We start from the raw sequence: 17,553 nt of genomic DNA on the forward strand, positions 1-17,553 counted from the left end.
CTTTTCCTCTCCCCCTCCCTCCCGCACCCTCCCCCAAATAAATAAAAAAAATATTAAAAAAAAAAAAAAAGGAACGAGGCTACCGGAGAAAAAAGGCCCCCCCCCCCCCAGGAGGCCCTACCCGACACCTCACCCTACCATCCTCAAGAACATTCGCGGTCTTAGCACACCTGTGTCCCGGCACACTCCTTTTATTGCCTCATGGTTACAAAGCCCTGCCCTAAATGAAGTCTCTAAATATCAGTAACCAGTAAGCGCCTCATCTTACATTTTATTGGTTTAGGTTTTAGCAGTGGATTTTCTTCAAACCTCCATGCTGAGCCTTGTTCATTGATCGCCTAAAAAGCACAGGTAATTGGTGCAACTGGTGCCGATGCTGGGAACTTGACCTTCTCTAAATCATTGTAAACTTTGACCAATCAATGCTCCAGCGCCAAAAGTCACTGCTAGAAAGTTCCTTAAGTCATACCCATGCCGTTGGACATGGGAATTGGAAAATGAGTCTCATTCCTTTTTTTTCCCGTTGGTTTGCAAAAGCAAGTTTCCTTTCAGAGTTCTGAACCAGCTTTGTAACAAGTAACACCATATTCCCTTAATCCTTAAATGAACCTCTGCTTTGGATTCCTTCAATGACACCGTGCTTTCCCTGTGAGCTTTATGCTGAGAGCAGCTCACTCCAGAGGCATAATGGTCTCGCCCACACCGTTTATGTGAGTGCTTTTGTAAGAGAAGTATAGGGCAGGTGCGGGACATCATATAAAATGCCAGTTTTCCTCCAAGTATCTGGCTTCTAAATATAACTCACGGGCCATAAGATAAGCAGATGTCTTCATAATCTTGTAGAAAATCTACATATACAAAAAAGATAAGATTGTGTTCATAGTCTGTACTGATGTACATATGCTTTAAATCAAATCAATCTCATCACATTTATTAGTGAGATTTACTTCCCGCTGCAGGAGGTAGCTGGGGGCTAGGGTAGGAGTGGGGGTGCAGGTGCGAATGATGTGAAGTGTATCAACAAATATGCCACTTGCTATGGATAGTCCAATCTTCCTATAATGAGTCCTTGCTTATAATACTCATGATAGAAATATCTACAGAGTAGGGGCGTCTGGGGGCTTCAGTCAGTTAAGCATCTGACTACAGCTCAGGTCATGATCACAGGATCAGGTCATGATCTCAGGATCCTGGGACCGTCAGATTCCCCACCCAGCGGGGAGTCTGTCTCCCCTGTCCCTCGGCCCCTCCCCCGGCTTGTGCACGCACTCTCTTTCTCTCTCTCTCTCTCTGTCCCCGCCTCTCTCTCAAATAAATAAATAGAATCTTTTAAAAAAGAAATATCTACAGGGTAAAGTGCAAACACACTACTCTTATATCCAAGACCCTAGGTAACATGGACACAGCCACTTTTTACCAACAGCTCCTCGCGATTCTGTTCCTTCAAGGCTGGGCTAGTTACTTACCCCTGAGAGACAATTTTTGCTTGCCTGTCCCAGGGCCCATGTTTGCCTGCTGCCACTTGGAATGCCTCCTCTTCTCTAGTAATAAATGTTATCAAGCTCTCTCTTGGGCACCATGCTAAGAATATTACATCGTGTTTAATTTTCACAGTAACCCTATGAGGTAGAATACTGCCCAAATAGTCAACATCTCTTACAAGCAAAAAGCTCTTAATCTCTTACTAAGACTCTGCCTGATCCCTTACCCTTCTCCCTCAAGTGTTTCCTCTAATTCTTATATGGAATTCTTGTCTGTAAACTCTAACTGTTGACTGTCAAGAAGCAGTCAACAGTTAGAGTTTACAGACAAGAATTATCCCTTCTATTATTATGTCTGTGATTATTCTCTATTACTGTCATTTCACTTTGCATGTGTTCATGGTTTGCTTCCCCTAAACAGATTATAAGCTCCTTAAGGGCAGAAAATAATGACATTTCTTTGAATCTCTCACAGTTACTGGTAGCATGAGGTTCAAGGATTTGTCCTGTAATTTGTGTTGGAGGGATTGAATTGGTTCCTCCAATAACGATCCAGTACTGTCCTCATGAAAATAAAATGTGAATGTGCTCTGCTCTCACTTTCCCTGCGCCTAACCCTAGCCGTCCTGTCCCTCCAAGGCAGTGAGACATATCCCTGCGAATGGGCAGATCAGCAGAGGATCCCTTAGCTGGTGGAACTGTGTGCATGCTCATCCTTGCCCAGCATGAGAAATTACACTCTAATAAAGTGGAACTGGAGCAATGCCCCAGAATACAGATTTCCCATCAGCTGTTCTCAGCCTGAGTAAATGATTCAACAGCCAGCACAGAGCCTGGTGAAGTCTTAGATGTGAGAGCCCTCTAAGAAATCAGGCTCAGGGGAGCCATCTCTGTGTCTCTGGGCAGCCCCTCTAGTCTCAAGCATCTGGGTTGCAAAGCCCTTGTCCTCTGAAGGGCCAGGCTATGGCCTCAGTGTGCTCTCTGATTGACCTCATCCTGGCACTGGCTGTTCCTGGAATCGCCATCCATCTATGTGAGCACCACCTCAGCAATAATTATATCGTCCTTAAACAGGAGGATTTGGATGGCATCCCAAGCTCCTTGGAAAAAAGTATTCCTTCACATTAGTTACTCATTTTCACAGTCCTTATTAGCAAAGCAACCCATTTCAGTTCCAAATGAACAACTTCTCAATCACATTACTTCTTTAGAGGATCATACCCAGCTAAAACCATGATGAACAGGACCTACTGATTAAATTCCATTTTCTCAATCCTGAGCATGACTAGTTTTGATCCCAAGTTAAAACCTGGCTGCCGAGGTCCTACAAGGAAGCAGACGAGCAAACATAAAAAGATTTTATGTCAAATTCTGAGTACTCTGATATCTGAACGTTGAGGCATCTTTTAACTAAAATGGAAAGACTTCACTCGTTTAGCACTAACAAATGTAAAGAGCATTTAATTGTAAGAATAAGTCCATAGAGAACACCATCATTCTTATTTATTTTCAAGTAGAGGAGCAATGTAACCTATCAAAAAAATCTGTGCTCACAGTGCATTTTTTTTTAAAATTCTAGACCATTTTTCTTATCGTTTGAATAGAGCTTATAAATCATAACCTTTCCCCACTAGGGAATCATTTTTCAGGAGAGTTTTTATTGTTGTGTTCAAAGACTCTCCAGGCAGCAGCAGAAGGTGGATGTGTGGATGTCTTCTTACCCTCAGCTATTCGGTTGTCTTAAAAGCTGGCAAATGGGTGATCAGGAGCTGTTTCTTCTGGGCTTACATCCTGCAGCTTCTTATTATTCACGAACTAGTATGGGGAGATTGCAACTACAAAGAGAGCCCAGGGCGCCTGGGTCGCTCAGTCATTAAGCGTCTGCCTTCGGCTCAGGTCATGATCCCAGGGTCCTGAGATCGAGCCCCACATCGGGCTCCCTGCTCGGCAGGAAGCCTGCTTCTCCCTCTCCCACTCCCGCTGCTTGTGTTCCTGCTCTCACTATCTCTGTCTCTGTCAAATAAATAAATAAAATCTTAAAAAAAAAAAATAGCCCAAACTTCAGGTACAGGATCACCCTCCACCATCGCTCCCCACGGGGTTCAAATGAATTCCAAGCCTGCAGGTCACTTTTGCAGAAACACATTCTCTTGATAATCTATTCAGGGCCCCATTGAATTAAATTCTCTGTAATTTTATTTTTCTTCTTTTTATCCCAACAGTCAACCACTTAAGAAAAGCTGGTTCCACATATGCAATCATTTTAAAAGCATGTTATTAAGCGAATACAGTATTGTTATTTATCACCATTTTTCAGCTATGGTGAAAGAGTGTTTTAAAGGGATATTTTTCCCACTCAGACCGGGATGAATAGCATTTCTTTTTGAGCCCCAGCCTTCACCAAGGACTTAGGGAGTACCTGTACCCAAACTACTTTCTGTCCCACCAAATCCTGGTAGAAGCTCTTTTTATTTATTCCTTTTGACCACCAATGATTTTGCTCTGTAAGCTGGGTTTGTTCCCAACTGAACCATTGTCAGTATTTTCTTGGAAACACTTCTAGAGATTAATCAGTCTCTTCTGGGTGATGATCACTAGCCATTCCTAAGGTGTATAGTGCTAAAAAGAGAATTACCTAAACAGTGGGGTCTGCTATTGGCATTTTCATTTTCCAGGGTGACCTCTTCCAGATTTTATTTCTGTAGGGTTTGCTCCACAAATATGCCCAGATGTTGAGCAACCGATGAACCCATCTGTTTTCGAGGGTAGAACCAGAACCTTCTGTTCAGAGGCTGTTCATCATAAAGATGTATATTTATGGATTTGTCATAAGAGGAGGGTCTTTCAGGAAGTGAGGAAGAGCACATCATTTAAAAGATGGGTCCTTATGCTTCTCTGACACAGAGCAATTGAGATAACATAAGGTAGAAGAGTATTCCAACTTAGAAATCTTCATTCAAATATGTTGTAGACTTGCTAGATGAACAGCAAGATGAAAAATAGCTCATATTCCTGTAGGTACTTGATGAAATTAAAATACAATAAAACTGGTTGCCAAGTTTCTTAGTCTGCACAGGCTTTTATAACAGAATACCATAGTCTGGTGGCTTAGACAACGGAACAACAGAAATTTATTTCTCATAGTTCTGGAGGCTAGAAGTTCAATATCAAAGTGCTGGCAGATCCGGTATCTGGTGAAGACCAGCTTTCTGGTTCATAAACAAGCATCTTTTTTGCAGTGACCACACATGGCAGAAGGGGGCCTGGAGCTCTCTGGGATCCCTTTTATAAGGGCACTAATACTGTGCATGAGGCCTCTACCTCCATGACCTAATCGCCTCCCAAGGTCCCACCTCCAAATAGCATCTCTTTGGGGATCAGATTTCAACGTATAAATTTGGGGAGAACACAAATACCTAGCTGATAGCATCACTTTAGCCACTGATACTGACATTCCCTGGTCTAAGGGGCCAGCAGAAGACTGACAGGTGTAGCTCTCAACTCCAAACAGTGTATAAGGCCACAAGATTTAAAGCAGGCCTCCAGGTACCTGAGTTTATCTTAGCCAGATTTATACACAGCTACCTATCCACTCTTGCGAGACTAAGGCAAGCTGTTACCCAAAAATGCTTTCCAGATATAGAACTCGGATACATCAGGCCCGCTTGACGGCCACTGCTAATGCCTTAGTTGAGGTTCTAGATCAGCATTGTGCAGTAGAACTTTCTTCGGTGATGGCAGCGTTCTATGCTGCACTATACAGTACTGCGGCCACTAGCCACGTGCGGCTATGCAGCGCTTGAAGTAAGGTTAGCGTGGCTGAGGAATCAGATTTTTAATTGCCTTTCATTTCCATTAAATTAAATGGCCCCCTGCAGCTAGTGGCTACACGTTGGACTGCAGACGAAGCCCTGCAGCCCTGCGCTGGAGCACGGTAATGGCCTCTAGGTGCCCTCCCCGCCAGCCTTCTCACCACCCCGCTAGTCACCCTTCACACTGTTACCGTGGCACTCTGTCTGCAATGACTAGTCTGATGATATCACTTACCTTTCCTGATCCATTAGTGGCTTCTCATGTGGCTGTAAAATCCATTCCCAGACCCTGGCACAACCAGTAAGCCTTCCGCGGTCTGTCCCCTCCTACCTTGATCCAATCTCCCTGTGTGTGCTCGTTGCACTCCCACACCCACAATGCAGACTCTGCTAATGCACACATCTGTGCCTTTGCCAAGTCACACGGCCCGTGACTGTGGTGCCCTCCCCATCCTTGCCCACCTGGAGAAGTCCGATTCATCTTTAAAACACGGACTAGGCAGTGTTTCTTCTCTGAAGGCTTCCTAGACAGCCCCCTCTCCCTTCCCTACCTCCTGCTTCCTGCTTACTTGACACAGTTCTTTTTTACTCACTTCTATTCATTTCCATCCCAAACCTTCTCTTGATCTCTCCCTGCTTTTTCACTCTTTCTCCCACTTTTAAGGTTTAATCATATATAGTATATTGTATCCCTTTTAGCTGCAAGTTTTGACAAATGCATTTAGTTCTATAACTACTGCCACGGTGAAGTCAGCCCCTCCATCCACTCCCAGCCCCGACCACCACAGATTTTTGTTTTCTGTTCTAGTTTTGCCTACTCGCATAAAAATGGAATCACGCAGTACGTAGCCTTTGGAGTCTAGCTTCTTCCACTTAGCATGGTGCCCTTTCTATTCGTCCATGTTGCTTCATGGGTCCACGTTGGTTCCTTTTTAATTGCTGAGAAGTCTTCCATTGTGGGGATGCACCATAGTTTGTTTATCCATTCCTTCGTTGGAAGCTATTCGGATTGTTTACTGTTGGGGTGATTGTGAATAAAACAACTATGAAACTTTTCATTTAGGCTTTAGCATGAGAATAGTTTTCCTTTCACTTGAGTAAGTACGTCAGAGCGGGGTTGCCAGTTCAAGTGGTTTCCAAAGTGGTGTGCCATATTGTATTCCCCTCTATGAGGGTTCTAGATGATCTACATCCTATGTGAGGACTTATTTTCAGGCTTTCTCGTTGTCATTGTTGTTTGAGATTTTAGCCATTCCAGTAGGTGTGTAGTGATGTCTCATTTCGGTTTGCATTTGCATTTCTTCCCTAAGGGCTAATGATGTTGCAGGGTTTTTCATATGGCTTTTGTGCCTTCCTTCTATCCTTGGTGATGCGCTTTGTCACTCCCTGTCTCTTCCCTCTAGCGTGTAATTGGTATTTCACTGTGGACAACAAAATACATTTTCAGGCTCTTTAGCCTTCCATTTTTCATTTCTCACTCATTTCTCATGTTAGAGTAATAAAACTCATTTTATGATGATGATCTCAGGTGAAATTAATTATGGAGACAATATGTCTGCTTCGTAAAAGTGAAAACATACAGTCACTAAGCTTTAATATGCAAGGGGTGAGAAAAAAGGCACGTAAGCAGAAATCTCAATGAAGTTAAAATGTGCAGTATTGGGAGAAGAAAGAGACGGACACAAAAGAAAAACTGTGATAGCCTCCCTTTCAAATAAGGAAACTCCGGCGTGATGTATTTGGCCACTCGCAGGTCACACTGAAGTTGTTTTCACAGTTTGTATATGATCAAGATCTCCTCATTCCTGAACACTTTGCTTAAGGGACTTTTCATATTTAGTTTTATCCAGTCATGCAAAATTGCATTATTTCAAGTTAAAACATGATATACCCTGTTTGTGGAACTTTGGCTTCTGTGGGAAACTGAATACCCCATAAATATTCATGTAATCTTCTGGATAACATATTGAAAAGGACAGCTGGCTCAGGAGGGATCATTTGCCTGGGTTAGTATCTGTTTCCATTTACATTAAGAAAATATTGCAAGAAGTTATTATCTACCGGAGGGCTTAGGGGAATACAATGAAAAGCTGAGACTGCACCTGATTGCTTTTGACATTTACCTATTGTAACAGGGAAACTGTGTGAAGATAGCCAAGTGACTCTTTACAAAACACAATTTCAGAAGCTATAAAAGGAAAAAGGAGATGGCAGAGATAGAATACACTGCATCTGTAAAAATGAGAAACATGACTTGTCAGCAACACCTGCTTGTAACTATCAACCATTTCTACTGGGCCTGCTGAGAAATCACTGAAAGCCAAGTACACTGATGGGTGTGAAGTCTCAAAAGGCAGTCGAAAGATACAGAGGAGAAAAAAAGTGTGGTTTTATTGAACATTTTTAACCCAATACTTGGGGTTGATGAAATGTAATTTTATGATATTTTCTCAACTCTTGAAAAGAAACAGTTGGGTTTTTTTTATATATTTGTATCTGTCAGGGCTACTGGAGACAATAGGACTTTTAAAGTTTGGGTACATAAATTGACATTTTTTATTTTCCAAATAGATTCCAGATGTCTAATTGGTATAATGAAACACTGATAGCAACAACTGATTTAAATTTACAAAAGATACTTCCAGTCTCTAATTAATGGTGGCAAAATGATAACATGCTTATCTCCTCCCATTGCTTGGACACCAATTAAATGGGAGTAAATGAAGAAGAAAGCAATGAGCATGAGTGGGGAAGATATTTTAAAGACAAAAATGTGGCAACTCATTTTGCAGGACAGAGGAAACCAAAAAGAGAAATGGATCACACAGATCTTCTCATTTCTTTAGAAGCTCAGCAGCTCAGAACTTAAAAAGCTCGGGACAGAATGTAACACAACAACCATGACCACCAAATGTGAAATGCTCATTTTTAAAATGGAAAACAACCAAGCAAAGAAAGAATAATGAAAGAATACTAGAGGAAATGGAGATAATCAAGGGCACAAAAGAAAGCTTCAAAACCATCTCACCCATATACATAGATATGAGAAGATATTACAGCCCTATGATTTTTCATTTTATAATAAAACTGGAATACTATAAAAAAGAATACTATGATTAAAGAAAGAATTTTTAGAAATTGAAAATATCATAGCTGAAATTAAAAATTCAGTAGAAGGATTGAAAGGAAGAGTAAAGGAAATCACACAGGAGTAGGACAAAAAGAAAGAGAAAGTATGAGAGAAGTGATAATTGACAGATCAACCCAGAAAACCAGTATCTAGCCAATAAGAGTTTCAGAAAGAGGGACCAAAGAAACAGAATGGAAGTTATCAAAGAAGCACTGTAATGAGGACTGCCTGGGTGGCTCAGTCGGTTAAGCATCTACCTTCAGCTCAGGTCATGATCCCAGAGTCCTTGGGATTGAGCCCCACATCGGGCTCCTTGCTCAGTGGGGAGCTGATTCTCCCTCTGCCTGCCACTCTCCCTGCTTGTGCACTCGCTCTCTCTGACAAAAAAATAAATAAAATCTTTTGTTTTAAACACTATAATGAAAGTTCCCCAAACCAAAACTAAAAGAAACAAGTCTCCAGACTGAAAAGAACCACAGCACGATGTAGCATTGTGAAACTTTAACCCAAAAAGTACAGAGACAATCTTAAACACTTCCCAAAGGAAAAGGGGAAATAAATAGATCGCATACAGGAAACAAAAATCCTAATGGATTCAGACTTCTTAATAGCAACGCTGGATACCAGCAAACAATGGAATAATGCCTGTAATTCTGATGAAGAGTAATTTTTTCAATCTGTAATTTCATATAATCTAGTATTTTAGTTAGATTTCAATCGAAAGAGAAGGTAAAGAAGACATTTTCAAACATTAAATATTGACAAATTATTTTCTCCCATGCACGTTTTCTTAGGAAGATACTGTAGGATGCGCTCAAGCAAAATGAGAGAGTGAATCAAGAAAGGTGTCCCAGGGGTTACAGAAGCATGCATTCCACATTGGAGTGCAACAGGAATCCCCTGAAGGTCACTGAGCCGCAGAACTTGAGAGAAATCTACCTACCTATGGGAGGGAGGTCGCCCCCCACCCCGGGCTCAACTCAACTCAACATGATTTGAGCAGCTTTGAGGGAAACAATTAGGAAACAGACAGCATATTGTAGAGGTGGGGGGAAAAGGACACAATCAGAAACATGATTCAGGGTGGGGAGGGAGGAAAACTATAAGAAAAGAAATGGAATCACAAAACCCTACAGCGAGCAATAGTTATATGGTAAGACTACAAGCAATGATAACTGGTTTAACTACAACTAGTGATAAAACTATATTGGGATAAGGAGAGGCGGTGGGTTGCAGGATGCGAGTGCCAAATCCTCTATCACAATAGGAAGTCAACAGATTTGACTCCAGCTGACAAATTAAGAAATAGCCGTATATTCTATAATTTATATATTTCTAAATTCTATAATTTAGAAATGTGAAGAAGAAACAACTGAAAGATTTTCAGTGTTTGCATTTGGGTCACAGAGAATTAAGGCAGAAGACTAAGGTTTTTCACTTACAATCATTTTGGTTGTCTTTTAATTTGTGCATGAATTACTTAAATTTTTTTATTTTTATTTATTTTTATTTTTTTAAAGATTTTATTTATTTATTTGACAGAGAGAGAGATAGCGAGAGCAGGAACACAAGCAGGGGGAGTGGGAGAGGGAGAAGCAGGCTCCCCGCCGAGCAGGGAGCCGGATGCGGGGCTCGATCCCAGGACCCTGGGATCATGACCTGAGCTGAAGGTAGTCGCTTAACTGACTGAGCCACCCAGGCGCCCCTAAATTTTTTTAATTAGAAAAGATTTCCAACCACTAGGAGACAATTATTTACTGTTTATTTTGTCAAGTTTACATCATGACATGAGTTTTGAAATTTTTATATGATTTTCTCATTTTATAGAATAATCCAGTATTTTCTAGTAATGATTTGATAAAGCTTGCACGATTAAATTATAAATAAAAGGAACCTCTTATTTGGGAACTCAATTGGTCATAAAGCGAGCAATTAACCCTTTGAAATGTAGATTTGCTTGTTTGGGATGGGGGTGTAATACCACCTCTCAACCCTGTGACGGTTTTTATTAAGGAGTAAAACAACTTGTTTTTCTGCTTTGCAGGGAAGAGACCTTTTATCATATTTTAAAATTAGTAACTCTCTAAATTTTTTTGTTATTACTGAATCGGTTTGCCGTTTGGTTATTTGTAAGCAAAACTTGCTAAAAGCTATACAATTTTACTCATGAAAATTACTCAAGGTGAGCAACATAGAACTTCCCCATCTACTCTTTGACTAGAGAATCCTGGGTTGTTGATTTTCACTGAGTGATGGAAATGTGTTTCTTTATCAGGGTTTTTTTTGTTTTTTGTTTTTTTGTTTTTTTGCGGTGTGTGGGGAGGGCTTGCAAAAAAATGCTGGATAGGGTTGACATTTGACTGAGGGGGTCAAATTTTCTATAGTAACTTTCAGACCAAAATAGGTCAAAAAGAATGTCCCAGCTACCTAGAAATTAGAGAAGTAAAAGGTGAGTTCTTAGGATATACCATGAAATGAGAAGTACCTCTACCGAAGATAAAGGCTTAAGTATTTAGAAGTAGAACTGTTTTTCCATTCTGTCTGTTCAGCTCCTCATTCCCTCACATGCTTACCCTCCTGGCCAGTGACAGACTTGAGGATCATGACTAATCTGAAGTTTCCTTGGCACCTGCCATTCTAATGTCTAGACATTTTGTCAGATTATGAGGGAAATATATCAAAAACACATAAATTCCTTGAGATAGGGTGGTATATATTAAAGTCTGTTTAAAGACATATAAAGAAGAACATTTGCTTTGTGGATGACTCAATAATGAGTGATTAATTACATAAAGATAATGTCCACAACAGAATTAGGGTAATATTTAGGGTTCTTGAATTAATATGTGCAAAATTAAGGATCTTCAATATGCTTAACAAAAATGATCTGGACTACCTCTTCTAGTGATATGCCTGGGGATAAAAAATGAAGCCACAAGAAAAGCAGATTATTTTTGCTCCTTCCCTACCACCCACCTTTGTGATAATTTTCCTTGGTAACTATAACATATTTTCATTTACATCTTCCACTGAAGACACTAAAACAATGGAGTGATATAAGGAGGAAATATATTATGGTTGTATCTACATAGGATCAACCACATAATTTTCAGGGCCCAGTGCAATATGAAAATGTGGGGTCCTCATTCAGACATTATTAAGAATGTCAGGATGGTGACAGTAGACATTAAACCGAGTACAAGGCCCTTTTGAGCATGGGCCCGTGTGACAGCACAGGTCACACAACCGGGAAACTGGCCCTGTGTCTATGAGCCCACCAAGTCTTTGCAAACAACAAAACCATTTTAACCCAGTCTCATGTTCTGGGATAGAACAGTCAAGTTATAGCTAATTACGATTCCTAATGCAATACGATTTTCTTTAGATTACCAATCCATTCTTAGTACTTAGCTATGAGTTTTTTTTTTTTAATTGGTGCAAAATAAAAGCATACAGGGGTAAGAGATAGCTGACAAGTGTTTCTTTCTGGCCATATAGTTAATACTTTCTATACAGTGCTTTCTGCCCTTGGAAACATGAGTTTGGCTGGGCTTCCAAATTGCCAGTGATGGGCTTCTCTTCCCATTCTCCCCTCTGACCATCTGCTTATTACCAACTACAGGGTAACTAAACTGTTCAACCACAAGAGAATGACTAATGGTGCTGGGAGAGGGGGGAAAAAGGTGCATTTTTGGAATATGCAGTCCTTAAAACACCAGCTGCTCGATTTTTGGGTCTTGCAACTCAGTTGGCTATGAATGTCAGGGAAGATGTTTTCATTTTTGGAAATCAAATTCCACAAACTTTTAGGGGAAAACAAGTCAACTTTTTCTTAATTTTACTGCCAATTTTTTAATAATATCAAACACATGTTTTTGCCACATCTTCACCCCCTGATAACCAAGAAAAACTCTTTCAAAGGACCACTCCATCACACTCCAGGAAGGGACAACATCTAGCTGAATGGATGTGTCACAACAGAACATACTTATCCAGGACTCCTAGGAAGGAGACATGGAAAATAAGCAATTAATACTCAGCTCAGGTTTCTGAAGGCAGGAGAACAAGATTCTTCACCATGGGTTAAAGTGGTAGGAATGCTTGCTGAGATTACTGTTCTGTTGTTGCTGTATGTTCAGGGTCCATCTAGAGGTGCTAGCTAAAGGCATTATATCAGGGATTGCAGGGAGGAAAACAAGAATTGTGAAGGTAGGAGGGGCCCCACCTCAAAGCATCTCTCCTTTCTTCTCCCTCCATAGATTTGATAGGTCTCTGTGTGCCACCACAGAGTTTTTCACTAAGAAAGCTGCCATTTAGCCTTGGACACTATGCGCCCTCTTCCCTAGAATGACCCTCCTTTCTCCTTACTGCTCTGAGTCCACATGTGGACTCAATAATTCACACCTCTTCTCTACTCTTGTTGCCTGTTACCTTTACCATGGAGTGGCTACTTTGTGTTGTAAGCATTTTTATATGAATCTCCCCAACAAGACTGTGGGTTTCTTGAGGCCAGATACCATGTGTTGTTTTGTTTTTGTCTTCCACACTGCACCAAATGCTAGGCCTGTTAATAAGATGATGCTCTACAGAAATGTGTTGTCAATGGAGTAACTGATCCTCTTGCCCCGGGCCACAATTCTGAAACTAGACAGTAAATCATTGTCACAGATTATCTTAAGAAAAGCAACTGGAATCTTCCACTTGAACACACACACACACACACACACACACACACACACACATTTCTTTTCCTATCAGGTCACAGATTTTAAACCGAAACTAACCTTCCCTGCCTCTTTAAGCTAATGGCATGTTGTATAACCTTCACAAATTAATGGAATTGTGAGCTAATGAGAGTTTAGGCTATTGATTGCCTTTGAAGTATTTACTTTTTTCACACTCATTTCAGAAACTTCTTGCTTGTAAGTTTGACATGATTGATGCAGAATCCACTTTCCGTATCTAGTGCTTTCCTCCACCTCCATCTACAATTCCACTTTGTGGATCGATTAACAAGGAAGTAATTACGTGTAAACATGAATAAACATGAGTCACACGTTTTCCTTCTCTGAAATAAAATACATAAAAAACAACAAAGAAACATGGGGAAAAAAAGTGTGCGAGTCCTTCCCACAGATGCAGCTGAGAATTTCAGGAAGAATCCATCACAAAAAAATTCAGAAAGAATCTATTGCCAAAGCAAGAAAAGTCATCCAGGCAATAGTCTCATCTTCTTTATGGGAATGAACCCAAGGTAGAACTCAAGAAGAGCTCATTGGTTAACCAATGGCTGAAGGAGCCTGGATAAACCATACAAAGGTCCCAGAAGAGAACCAATAGCCAAAAGGGAGGATCATTACATCCTGTAGTAGTGTGGCCAAAGACCCAGAGATTCCAGACCTTTAGAACAAACCTAGCATCCAGTCCAACTGTCTCTGAACAGCCCCACTAAAACAAGGGTGGATGGTTGAGCAGTGCCAAAGAGTTAGTTCATCTACAGGAAAAAATGAAATTGAAAATATAAAATTTTATAATATAAAATATAAATGTAGCGTAGTGTTTTACCCACAAAGAAATAAAGAAAAAAAAAGATGGGTTTCTTTTTCCATAATTTATGTGATTTGCAGTTAAAGGGGAAATTCCTAAGTAATGATACATTGTCTCCTTCCCAAATGTCAGTATGTTCAAAGCTGCATGACATATTGCAACTTTTCCCAAATATCTGTGTATCCTAAGCACACTGTGTCAAGAAGACTGGTCCAAAGGCTTGATTTATGTTGCTGCCTGACGGATGATGTCTGGAAGGCATGCTGTCTAAATGGACTGTGCTCCGGCAGTTCCCTTAGTCATCAATTCTGAGAGAATTAACGAGTACCATTCATCCCAATAATAGAAACCAAGGTCAGGGCCTCTTCCATGCTCTGTAATTCCATTAGCAATGCACAGAAAGCACTTGGGTCATAAGTTCTGTAGACCTGATAACTGAGCAAATGGAACTGCATCTTGTTTTCAGAGAGAATCCTCTGTGAGCACACCCCTTGTCAATGATTTGTTGTATGTGAACGTTCAGTGTACTTACATGTGTAGGGAAAATGCTGGTAAAGGAAAAGTGAAGCTGTCTTCAGCTGCCAGGAGTTTCAAGCACTGTTTTTGCTAAAGTAAATGCCAATAGAAAACAATTTTAACAAAACTATGTCAGATACTTGCAATTATGGGCAGACCTTTTTAAATTGTGTACTCACTCGAATTTTATGTAAACCACTCAATCATTCTAAGTGGCTACCATAAGATTGATTTCAGTTTTCCTTATTTCATTTTAGTTTTTATTATTTTAGTTTAGTTTTTATTCTACCTGCCATGGTAAAGTGAAAATGGCCTTGAACCCAAGAGTTATCATTATAAGCAAATAAATCTGTTTACAATGAAACTTTCATCTCAAAATCTCAAGTAGCACACTTTCCTAAGCTAAATCTTACCAGCCATTCCCTCAGTCCTCATAATTCAAATTGCTTCCAACCTGGCATGTATCAAAAAAAGGAGGGAATAACCCGAAGGTTTGAAGCTATAGGCATAGGTTTGAATTCTGGCTTTGACACTTCTTTGTTTTCTTAACAATAAAATAAACATGATTATTATACTTTTATAGCTACTTCACACTGTTGCCGTAAAGATTTAAAATAAGTGCTTAGCACAGTGCCTGGAAATTAACAAATGATAACTTATTGTTTTTGTTTTTATTGCTGTTGAGCTCATAAAATTGTGTGTGTATGTATGTGTGTGTGTGTGTGTATGAAATCTATATTTTGAAACATTTGGGGTTTTATACCCAGTAGATTCTAAATGATCCTCTGTAATGGAGGGGATTAGAGGCATGGATAATTCAAAACAGCAAATCATCCAAATACCAGCTGTATGTGTTTTAAAGTGTATTTTTAAATTTCATTTCAAATGTATTTCTAATGCCCAAAGAAATGACTTCAAATAAAGGAATGACACCATGATGTGAAGTCCCAAGTAAAAGGGATCTGAGGAGCTGTCCAATTTCCTCTCCCTTCCTCTCTTCCCCTCCCCCTTCCTCTCTTCCCCTCTCCCTTCCTCCTCATGCCCTGCCCATCAAAAGACAGTGGCCACAAAGAACCAGCTTCAAGCAAAGTTTCTGCCTCCCACTCTCCCCTGGATGAGGGCCACTGGTGAAGTGTTTGTGACTCCCTGCTTAGAGGCAGGCTGCACTCACCAAATACAAGCACTGGGTGCTCATGAAGCAAGTGCTTGCATGGGGAGAAGAGACCACAAAGTCAAGAGACACGGTGTGGTGCAGTGGTTAAGAAAGAGCAAAGCCTATGGAATCTGACAGACAGGGATTCTAAATCGTGGATGGACTTTGTGACCTTGGGCAAATTGCTAATGACTATACCTCAGTTTCTTCTACTCTAAACATGTGGTAGTAATGTCATCGGGTATCTCACATGATCTGTTAAGGATAAAATTATAGATATATTAATGTAGTTATAATTGTGTGTGTGTGCGCATGTAAGGCTCAAGGCAGATAATGAGGGCATCTGTATTATACTGATTTCCCTTTGAATAATAAACTCTTACTTATAAACTGGTGTTTTCCCGCAGAGACCTGCAACATCTTTTTTGGAAAACCAGAGAAAAACAAACAGGACGCTTGCCCTCATCTAACATCTATATATAATCCCCCCCACACACACATCTCTCTTTCCCAAATGAAGCTGTTTTCCTGGGATGATACTTAGGAGATACTGTTGTGTCCTAAGCAAACCATTTCTTCAGTTTTAGCAGTAGGACGGGTTTATGCCACATAGGAAGAATTCAAGCTGGGACCTACACACAAGCACACGCACACATCAATAGTGATATCAGAACCATTAAAAAGATAATAGTCATAAAAAGAATGAAAGAAAAGTGAAAACTTACAGATCAATTCGTACACCAGGCGCTGTCCTAGTCACTTTACATAGGACAACTCATTTGATTCTCGGAACCATCCTGTGAAGTCAGTGATATTATTATTCCAATTTTCCTATTGAAAAACAAACTCAGAGAGGTCAGGTAACTTTCCAAGGATCACATGAAACATAGCAATAGACACGTGGGAAACCAGGGAGACCGTGTCATGTGTTGATGGTTCAGGGCAGTACTGAACTGAAAGGGGGCAAAAACAGGAACGAATGTTCACTCTCATTATGGTAGAAGGCCAAGCAACTTGCAATACCTTATTTTTTAAAATAAGTTAAATGAATGAGTTCTTATTACATTTCTGCTTGAGAAGTACCTTGTCCCGAGAGCCTAAGATGATCTTTAGTATGCTTTAAGTAAGGTGTTCTCGATGAAAGCCATTGCCTGTGGCAGATAAAAAGGTGTTTGAGCTTCCAACATGATGTGTTTGACTTCAGAAACACGGGCTCAGCCAATATTTTCATATGCTATCTATAACCTTTCACAATGGAAATATGATCAAGGTCCTGGTTCATTAACTCACTGATTGTCCTTCCTTACCGTGGTTATTAGCTGATGTTCTGCCTTTCGCTGTAACACATACATAAGATTGAGAGTTCAGGGAACACACATTCCTGGAGCATAACAAATGGTGGAGTGTCTCTGCCTCTTTACGCAGATAAATCGGTAGCTGACGTCCACGGGGAGAGCAACAACGCAGAGTCACTGACAGGTCATTTCCTGGCTGCAGCTCCCTGTCCAGAAGGGAGAAAGGAAAGGAACAGGTTTCTAGACTGTGAACTCCTTGGGGCAGGGGGGCCGTTAAAGGACTCTGTGTGCCATTGATACCGACTCCAGAAATAGTTATCCTTACAGGCATTCACACATTTACAGTGAACAGAAGTCAACCTGCTAAAAAATCTTTATCCTCATGTACCTGGCTGTCCCTACATATATAAATAAATAACAAAAAAGAAAATAAGTTTTCATTGTTTTAAAGAGACATATACCCTATTTGATCAATCCAATGCACATTTTCTTATTTTAATATCTAAAAAATTATACAGCCTCTTACAGTCCATGGGGTGTCATTGTTTAATCAGAAGAGTTGAGTACTTTTTTTTCTTTCTTTCTTTCTTTCTTTCTTTCTTTCTTTCTTTCTTTCTTT

General features: G+C 40.3%; 1 protein-coding gene across 3 annotated transcripts in view; it reads left to right on the plus strand.

Moving 5' to 3' along the window:
* The window catches only part of MAGI2 (membrane associated guanylate kinase, WW and PDZ domain containing 2), a 1,320,571-nt gene that overhangs the window by 1,193,403 nt on the left and 109,615 nt on the right, over positions 1-17,553 (plus strand). The gene's annotated exons all lie outside the window — the stretch shown is intronic.

Source organism: Phoca vitulina, unplaced genomic scaffold, assembly GCF_004348235.1.
Source record: "Phoca vitulina isolate PV1807 unplaced genomic scaffold, GSC_HSeal_1.0 scaffold4, whole genome shotgun sequence".
Taxonomy (NCBI): domain Eukaryota; kingdom Metazoa; phylum Chordata; class Mammalia; order Carnivora; family Phocidae; genus Phoca; species Phoca vitulina.